The sequence below is a fragment of the Palaemon carinicauda genome, chromosome 4 (genome assembly GCF_036898095.1).
Source record: "Palaemon carinicauda isolate YSFRI2023 chromosome 4, ASM3689809v2, whole genome shotgun sequence".
Lineage (NCBI taxonomy): Eukaryota > Metazoa > Arthropoda > Malacostraca > Decapoda > Palaemonidae > Palaemon > Palaemon carinicauda.
In genome coordinates, this window is record NC_090728.1 from 53,817,998 (window position 1) to 53,827,402 (window position 9,405).

Here is a 9,405-nt window from a genome sequence, read left to right on the forward strand (position 1 = left end):
CTTTCTCTTCAGCGTAGGTGAGGCAGCCGTTGGTTTGTTCCCCTGATCGGCAAGTGCTGGCTTCATTACCCTCACTAACGCTCGCATCAGAGTACCAAACCAAGTCTGTTGTTCCACGGACACAGAGTCCGAAATCCTCGCTGGAGGGAAAGGGATCGGGCGATCCTTCGGAGTGGACACCACTGGACCTGCCTGAAAAGGAAAGGGGGAAGAAAGACGCACTGACCTCTCTGAAGTGTCTTCCTTGTCCTGCACAATGGTCTTGCGCTTTGGTGGAGGCGATCCTGAGCACGGTCTGGAGACACGCGTCCCTGCTGCTGTCGCTGGCTGTGAAATTCGGCGCGAACGGTGATCGTGCGAAGGTGAACAGTCGCGCAGGCGAATGGTCGCGCGGGCGCGCAGGCGAGCAATCGCGCGGGCGCGCAGGCGAGCGATCGCGCGGGCGCGCAGGCGAGCGATCGCGCGGGCGCGCAGGCGAGTGGGCGCGCAGGCGAGTGGGCGTATAGGCGAACGAGCGCGTTGGCGAGCCGGCGAACGAATGCGTTGGCGCGTCGGCGAGGGGACGCATTGTCACGCGGGCGAGCGAGCACACTCCGAAGATCGCTGGCGTCGATGGTCGGGAGACCTGTAGCGTGTGGGAGAGTGATTGCGAGCAGGCGATCGGTGGTGCGCTGGCGAACACTGGCGAGCAGGCGAGCGATGGCGCGTTGGCGCATGGTGACGCGTTGGCGAGCGATAGCGCGGAGGTCGCGCAGGCGAACGCCTGCGCGAGGGCGAACTAACGGAGGGCGACCAATGTACTTCCAGATCCTCTGGGCGACGGCACGTAGGAGAACGCATGCGCGCAGGCGACAGGTCACGCGGGCGGTCCAGAGATCGCCGATATTCAGGTGATCGCTGACGCGTAGGAGAACGCTGACGAGCAGGCGATTGTTATTATTATTATTGTTGTTACTATCCAAGCTACAACCCTGGTTGGAAAAGCAAGATGCTATAAGCCCAGGGGCTCCAACAGGGAAAAATAGCCCAGGGGCTCCAACAGGGAAAAATAGCCCAGGGACTCCAACAGGGAAAAATAGCCCAGTGAGGAAAGGAAATAAGGAAATAAATAAATGAAGAGAACAAATTAACAATAAATCATTCTAAAATAAGTAACCACGTCAAAACAGACATGTCATATATAAACTATTAACAACATCAAAAACAAATATGTCATAAATAAACTATAAAAAGACTCATGTCCGCCTGGTCAACAAAAAGAGGGCGACGCGTGGGATCCTGTGAAGGAACAGTTGGCGCGTAGGCGCGTGGGCGCACGTGTTTTAGAGACACGTGCTGGCGAACGCGCGCGATGTTGTGCAGGAACAAGCTGAGGATCGCGAGGGCGCTCAGGAGACTGGTGCCGCGCAGGGCGCGCAACAGGAACAGCAGGATAATCGGAGACCATAGGGGAGCGCTGGCGAGCAGAAGGGCGATGGTCCTCCGAAGAGCGCTGACGAACAGGAGAGCGCTGACGGTCAGAAGAGCGCTGATGAGCAGGAGAGCGCCTGTGCACTAACACTGCAGAAGGGCGAGCAGGGGAACGCTGGCGCGCTGAGCGCTCTTCAGGAACAACAGGTTGAAGGATGTCCTCAGGAGAGCGCTGGCGAGAAGAGGGGCGAACATCAGGAGAGCGCTGACGAACAGGAGATCGCTGACGAACAGGAGCGCGCTGATGCGCAGGAGAGCGCCTGTGCGCTAACACTGCACGCGTAAGGGAAGAATCCCTTTGCCCCGAAGGGACCGTTGCCTGTCGGGTGACGAGGTCAGGCTGCTGAACATCTGCCCCAGAAGTTGAAGGTCTGGAAGGCGAAGGAGACCGATCCCCAGAGAGGTCTAATGAAGCTGGAGCTGCAGGCTGTTTACGGCGAGGAGAGTCCCCTTCGGAAGAGGGAGAAGATCCAAAAAGGCGCCTCTTAACACCCTTATAAGGAGATGGGAGGCCCTTGCGACGTAGCGGACGGTGAGCCTTACGGCGAAGGCGGCCACGAGGAAGATCATCAGGACCATCAGTCCTCCGAAGGGGAGTCTCAGTCAAAGCACTCCCCTTAGCGGGAAGCTGGACAGCAGAAGAGCCCGTAGGACTCCCTTCCCCCTTCGAAGGATGTACGGAAGGGGGAGGAGAGCCGTCAGCACCAACATCCCCAACTGCACCTGCAGAGGATCGCCCCGCCCCGTCGGAGGCCTCTGCCACCACGACGTCGACGATAGACAGAGGATCTACCTCTGCTATCACCGGCGACTGCTTAACGGCGGCCCCCAACTGGACAAGGTCAATCAGGGCAACCCTGGAGGGCAAGCCCTTACGCCCCAGGGAAGCCCAAATCTGTAAAAGATCATCGTTAGACAAAGAATTATCAATAACCTCCCCCGGGGGAGGAGGAGGAACCGCCCCGCTATGGGAGGCGACGCCCTCTCCCCCAACCCAAGGTCGGGAAACAGAACTAGGGCCTGCACTCCCACTCGGCCGACTCTCCTTAGGAGCCGAACGAGGGGAAGCTTCGGAGGAGGTTTGGGCGGCGGAAAAAGAGTCCCGAGAACCTTCCTCCTTCAAGGCAACCCCAGAAGGAGAACGGTCTCTCTTGGACTTCTTCTTACGCCGGCGGCCAAACCTCTCCCACTGGGAGGCAGACCACTCCCTCCACTCACTGCACTTATTTTCTTGATCACACCGTCGGCCTCGACACTGCGGGCAAAGGGTGTGAGGGTCAGTGTCCACGGCCGACATAAAAGTACCACAAGGGCGGCCGGCAATTCCAGGGCACGTACGCATAACAATCATAAAGGCGGTCAACTTCTAACACACAAACTGAAAGAGAAAGCAGAAAAAGATTAAAGGCTGTCAACGAGGACGATGGACAGACACGTGTGTTCATCGCCGGAGCCAAAAGTGAAGTGAAGCAAATCACCGGTGTGTGGGGGGAGGGGTAGCAAGCTATCCCTTCCCCTACCCCCGCTAACTAGCGCGGGGGTAATTAACCCTCGTTAAAAACTATTGGCTGGCTCGTCATTTCAGCTACGCTAAAAGGTAAACCCAATGTAAATAGCGTGGTTTGTATTTCGGTTACGGAACAAATCATTAGTTAACATTCATTCCCCCGGGAAGACTCCGAAGAGGAATCCCGAGGAAAAAAACACAAGAATTACACAACAGGCACGTGCCCTCACAACCACTTACACTCACGGAAGGAGAGCTGTAACAAACACAGAATTATAACAATTATAATTATGTAACTATGTAATTGCGTAATTAAAAAAATGAATGAACACTTAATAAAGAACGAAAACCCCGAAAGGAATCATTCTACAAAACTGAGAAATCAACCAATACAATTAGACTCATAAACTAATCGAGACAAAACATACGGCGTAGCAACCCTACCCACACGGGAAGGAAGCTACTCAGACGTAGTAAAGGTAACGTAGTAAGGGTGAACGACCTCAACAGAGAGAGAGAGAAAGACCGAAGTCAAACTCGATCACAACCCATGAAATTACACCGTGGTGGCCTAACTGCCGAGGGCTCCATGGAGATATCGTACACTACACACACAAGCATGAACTCTGAAAAGGAAACTTACTGATTTCTATACTCAAATATATAGATAAACACGAAAAAATGTTTACATATATAATGAGTAAAAGAAAAGTAAGTGATTAAGTAAAGACAAAACAAAAAATGGCTGCCAAGCGAGGACAAAGACAGGCACGTCTGTCCATTGTCCGAGCCAAAAGTGAAGTGAGACATTTCACCGGTGTGTGAGGGAGGGAGGGGTAGCAAGCTACCCCTCCCCCTACCCCTGCTAACTAGCGCGGGGTAGGAAACCCTCGTTAAAATCTAATGGCTCCTCATTTCAGCTACGCCGAAAGTAATACCCAATGTAAATAGCGTGGTTTGTATTTCGGTTACGGAACAAATATATGTTACAGCAGGCTTATACAGTGCATAAAATGATTCATCGCCACACTTATACTGTACATATCCATGCATTACATACAATTAGAAAAAAACGCTGTTGCTCCCATCTAACAATACTCGCTGATACTGTAGTGTATATTACAGCAATAAAGGCACATTACTATACCACAGTGCAGCTTTATCAGCTAAGGTAACACTCGTAAGTGACCCTTGTTTTCGGCAGGTCAACTTGCACCATTCAAACTCACCGTATATGTATCCTATGCAGTATTTACATTACTACTGTAAAGTATGGTACTTCATATGCAATACTGTACAATAATTAATATACTAATAGTCAGGTTCCACTCTCCACACAGAGGCACGAAAAACACGAATTTGTGTATCTTAGGTTCCCTAGGGTGGGATAACTCCTAATCTAACCTAACAATTTACTGCCTATTGCCTACACTCAGGTAATTAACACACTAAGTACTGCCTGATATTGTTTTTACTTGATTTCTATCACAGTATAGTTGTTCCTATCTAGCAATACAGTACTGTATAACACTGGCTGATAGTGTATTATTGTTATCATTGTTATTTGCTAAACTACAACCCTCGTTGGAAAAGCAGGATGCTATAAACCCAAGGGCCCCAACAGAGAAAATAGCCCAGTGAGGATAGGAAACAAGGAAAAAGTAGATATTTTAAGAAGTGACAATATTAAAATACATATTTCCTACATAAACTATCAAAACTTTAACAAAACAATAGGAAGAGAAATTAGATAGAATAGTGTGCCTGAGTGTACCCTCAAGCAAAAGAACTCTAACTCAAGACAGTGGAAGACCATGGTACAAAGGCTATGGCACTACCAATGACTAGAGAACAATGGTTTGATTTTGGAGTGTCCTTCTGCTGGAAGATCTGCTTACCATAGCTAAAGAGTCTCTTCAACCCTTACCAAGCGGAAAGTACCCATTGAACTATTACACTGAAGTAGTTAACCCCTTAGGTGAAGAAGAATTGTTTGGTAATCTCAGTGTTGTGAGGTGTACAAGGACAAAGGAGAATCTGTAAAGAATAGGCCAGACTATTCGGTGTATGTGTAGGCAAGAGGAAAGTGAACCGTAACCAGAGAGAAGGATCCAATGAAGTACCGTCTGGCCAGTCAAAGGACCCCCTAACTCTCTAGCGGTAGTATTTCGACGGGTGCCTGGTGCCCTGGTCAACCTACAACCTAAATTTTTCCAACTGGTTATCTTGCATTTATTATGCATTCCAGACTATTATTATTGCTGAAAATCACTCATTATTGTTAATTTAACCTAACCTAACCTAACTACCCAAATTCTCCAGGTTTCATTATACATTTTAACAATTTTCCTAAACGATTTTAACCAGCATATACCAATAAATCATTACTATTCAATTCGTTTATCTACCATAAGCAAGAATTGCTGGGTAATAATAACAAGAGATAAACAATAACAAATATTTCCCTTACCCGTAAATCAAGGCAAAATACGACACATGCCATTGTACATGTATTTCTCTAAAAGTCATTCCTCTACAATAAATAATCTTAATTCATTTACAACGTTTCACTTTCATCTAATGTAATAATTACCTATTATCAAATATTGTCCCACTATTGGTAATTTGTGGTAGTATTTCCTCAAGATTTCTCAGGTTCCAAACAATCTTCTTAGTCCAGTTGAAAGTACCAGTGTTGCCAATTTGCCATATGGTTAGTCTAAAATTCCCCAAAACACTCATGATAAAATAATCCCCAAAACAACCCAAAAATCACCATTTCCACAAATATATTTTCCTCTGATCCTGAAGGCTTTACTAATATAGAAATTTTCCACTATACTTCATATAAGTGCAAGCAAATTAATTACAATAATATAAAGGTTTACTCATCTTTGAGTATAGAATAGCCCCATCATACACCCCAAATTCCCAAATCTAGGGATAAATTCCCAAATCTAGAGATAAATTCCCAGATCTAGGGATAAATCTCCATAGCTGGCAACACTGTAATATAATTGAAAACAGACAACACCACAGAATCACAGACAATGAATGTGGGCACACTACTAGAAGAAGCATTAGTTACCACCTACACAGACCAAAGACCTTTTACTGTTTTTGTACAGACAATTTTATTTACAACTTCGAATACATTTATACTATATTGGAGAATTTCTTTGATTGGAGATTCTAATTTTCTCCATTCTATGCTACTGCTTTTAAATGTCCTTAATTCTCTACAGCAAAAGAAAAAAAACTGTTGCTTTATTTGCTTTTCTGCAAAACTCTCAAAGGCTTTCATTTTCATTTCTGTTTCTAACTTTTTCCTTATAAGTCTATCATATTCAACCCTGTTTTCATTACTATGAGAGGTTCCTTTGTGTTAGCTTGACCTTCTACCATTACACTTTAAAAACCTCAACTTAGTCATTTCTGTTTGTTTCTATTTTTTTCTTTTAATATCATTTGCCACTACATTTTATTCTTTTCTTAAGTTCTTGCTTTCCATGTTTTCATACCTTTTTAATTTCATACTTTATGCATATTTCTAAAAGGCTTTCTACCATATGGTTCCCCTGTTTAATCTTCCACTATTTCTTTAACTAATCGTCCATCATCTTTTGTAATGATATTAATAAAAATAACATCACCTTTTTGTAATCAATTCTTTTCTCAATTGGGCATATGACTTTTTCGCTATCAACCGTAATGAAGTGGCCTATAGCTGCAACTTGTTCAAACATTCCTTTAACAATTTTGCACTGAATACCCTCTGGTTCTTTCATTTATTTTTCCTATAGCCCTAAGAACTTTTATTCATATAATCCTATCATTCATCTCACCAATATTGCCGATTCTCCTACTCTATTAACGTTTCTATACTTCCTAGCTTCTTGTGCCATATATTCAATTTTTATTCCCCATTAGTATTGACATTATCTACAACAACCGAGCATAATTTTGAGCCAAAAATATTTCCCAATCTTACATTCCCTTCTTTCATTTCTTCTGTATATCAGATAGGATTATTGATTCACCTTTCTAATTTGATTATATATCATCTTGGGATGATCTCCACTCACCATTTTACTAAATTATTTAATAGTGTCTCGGAAATTGCTTATCAAAAATTGTACAGCATACCCAAAGTCCAAACCACATACACTATATAGGTGGCAGTGCATTTATAATCATAATCAGGAATAGCATTTAGTGTTATAAGTTGATATATTGTTGGTCTGCCAGGTTCAGGGTCGAGGCATAGTATTATCTGTAGTATTATGTATTTTACTTTTGAGTTTTCGTCTGGAGTTTTTCTATAGGGGAAAAATTTAGAAAATTTTGTCCCAACCGGAACTATGCTAATACCACAATTTCTTTCTCATTTTGTATATTTCTTTCACTGAATAATAAAAGAAACAATCCTACTATTTTCTTCGTCTCCTTCATATGGTTGTTATTAATTTTCTTTTTTTATATTCCTGGCAGAATAAAAGAGGGTTATAATTTTCACATAAATTACAATTTACATTTCTCGCTCCCTTTGTCTCTTCATGAAGTTTAGTTTTAAAGTATTTGTTCTTGCCCTGCTGCGCATATATGGCCATATTTCATTCGGGGTACGGTTAATCTACAGCATCTTCCCATCTTTCACCCTTGTTCTAATAGATGACACACTCTTATTAGCTGTAGGCCTACTTTTAGAGGCACCAAATATTTCACCATATGCCCTATTCTTTATCCTATTCAGTTTATATCATTTTCCACCAAATTTATAATATATTTAGTCCATGCAGAATAGATGGTAACGTGATATTTCTCCAAAATTTTTTCCTATCAGTATCACATTACCATTTTTTTTCTATGATTATAGGTCATTTTACTTACTTTAAAGGATTTTTTCCTGGTCTTATAACACACACAAACCTTTGGTCCACAGAACCCACAAGATCTGTTTTTTGCATACATTCTTGGGTGTTTAAAGTTGTCAAATCCACATTATCGATACTTAGAAAAAAAATAAAGTAGCCTAATCCTTAGAGTAAGGCAAATTTTCATCAATCTTGCACCTCTGTATTACTTATAATTTCACAAGTTGCACTATGGGTAAATTGTATTAGGAGAGGTTAATGTAGTCAGTTATGCAGTGTTTTGCTTTTACCAACTTAATTGTTTGACCGCAATACCTCATGCTAGCTTTTTATTAATGTGATCAGGACCAAGCTGCACTCTGCAGGACAAAGGCCTCAGACGTGTCTTTCCACAAAACCCTGGTTATGGCTTTTCTATGTCTATACCTGAATTTCATTCTTGACATGCCAATCAATCTGTCATTCTAATGTACATTTTTTTTTATTCCCACCATTATTCTTTCCTTATCCGAGTTATAATTAGCGTATACTCTGACACTTTAGTAAGGCTGCAAGTTTCTAATGCATAATTTAATACTGGTAGGACAATCTTATTAAATACTCGTTTCTTAAAGAAAAGGTATCTTAAATTTCATAATCTCAATTTGTTTTCCGTACTTATAAGCGCCAAGTTCAAGTAAGAAGCCATCCATAGCTAACGTTCCACAAGACTTGCTACTATAAGAGAGCTCAGTTTATTTACTCCTTTGTCAAAATGAAATTGCAAAATGTGAAAGATTCTTTCATAGACAAGCGAAGAAGTCACAGACGAGAACTAGCTTGGAATTGGTGTAAAATGTAAACTGCAAATTCCAGTGCTTAAAGATAACTGTATGGAGAAGAAACTCGCATCCATATTGTTTTTTCTAGTAATGAAATTCACTGTCATTCCTGTTGCCAAAAGAGAGACTTTAGCTTTGGTAAGCAGCTCTCCTGGGAGGACACTCAAGTCATACCATTGTAATGTGTTTAGATAAAGCTGATACCATAGTGTCTTTAAAATGGTCTTCCATGGCCTTGGGTTAGACCTCTTGCTTAAGGGTACAGTCACACACTATTCTGTTTCCTATGTCCTTTCCTCACAGGGGTATTTTCCTTGTTGGAGCCCCTGAGGTTATAGCACTCTGCTTTTCCAAATAAGGTTGCAGTAATAATAATAATGAATCAATTGAAGATGTGAAATTTCCTGGCTGGAAAATTCTTCCTTTCACATTTTTCCAATCAATATACAGTACTCAGATTGCAATCAACCCTAACAATAAGATAATTTATGCGACTAACCAAATTCAAAATAACATTGAAGGTTAAATTTTGTTAACAGTTACGATCAGACATTTTTTACTTGTTCAATTATCAATACACGTAACGCAACCTTAAGAAATATTAACTTTTAGTATTAAAGCCCTTTGGTTTCTGAAATTATTAACTCAGTAACTCGGCTTTTGGAGTAAAATTTCTTTACTACTGTCTGATTAAATTACTTAATATCCATAACACTTTCTGAATGTTAACATG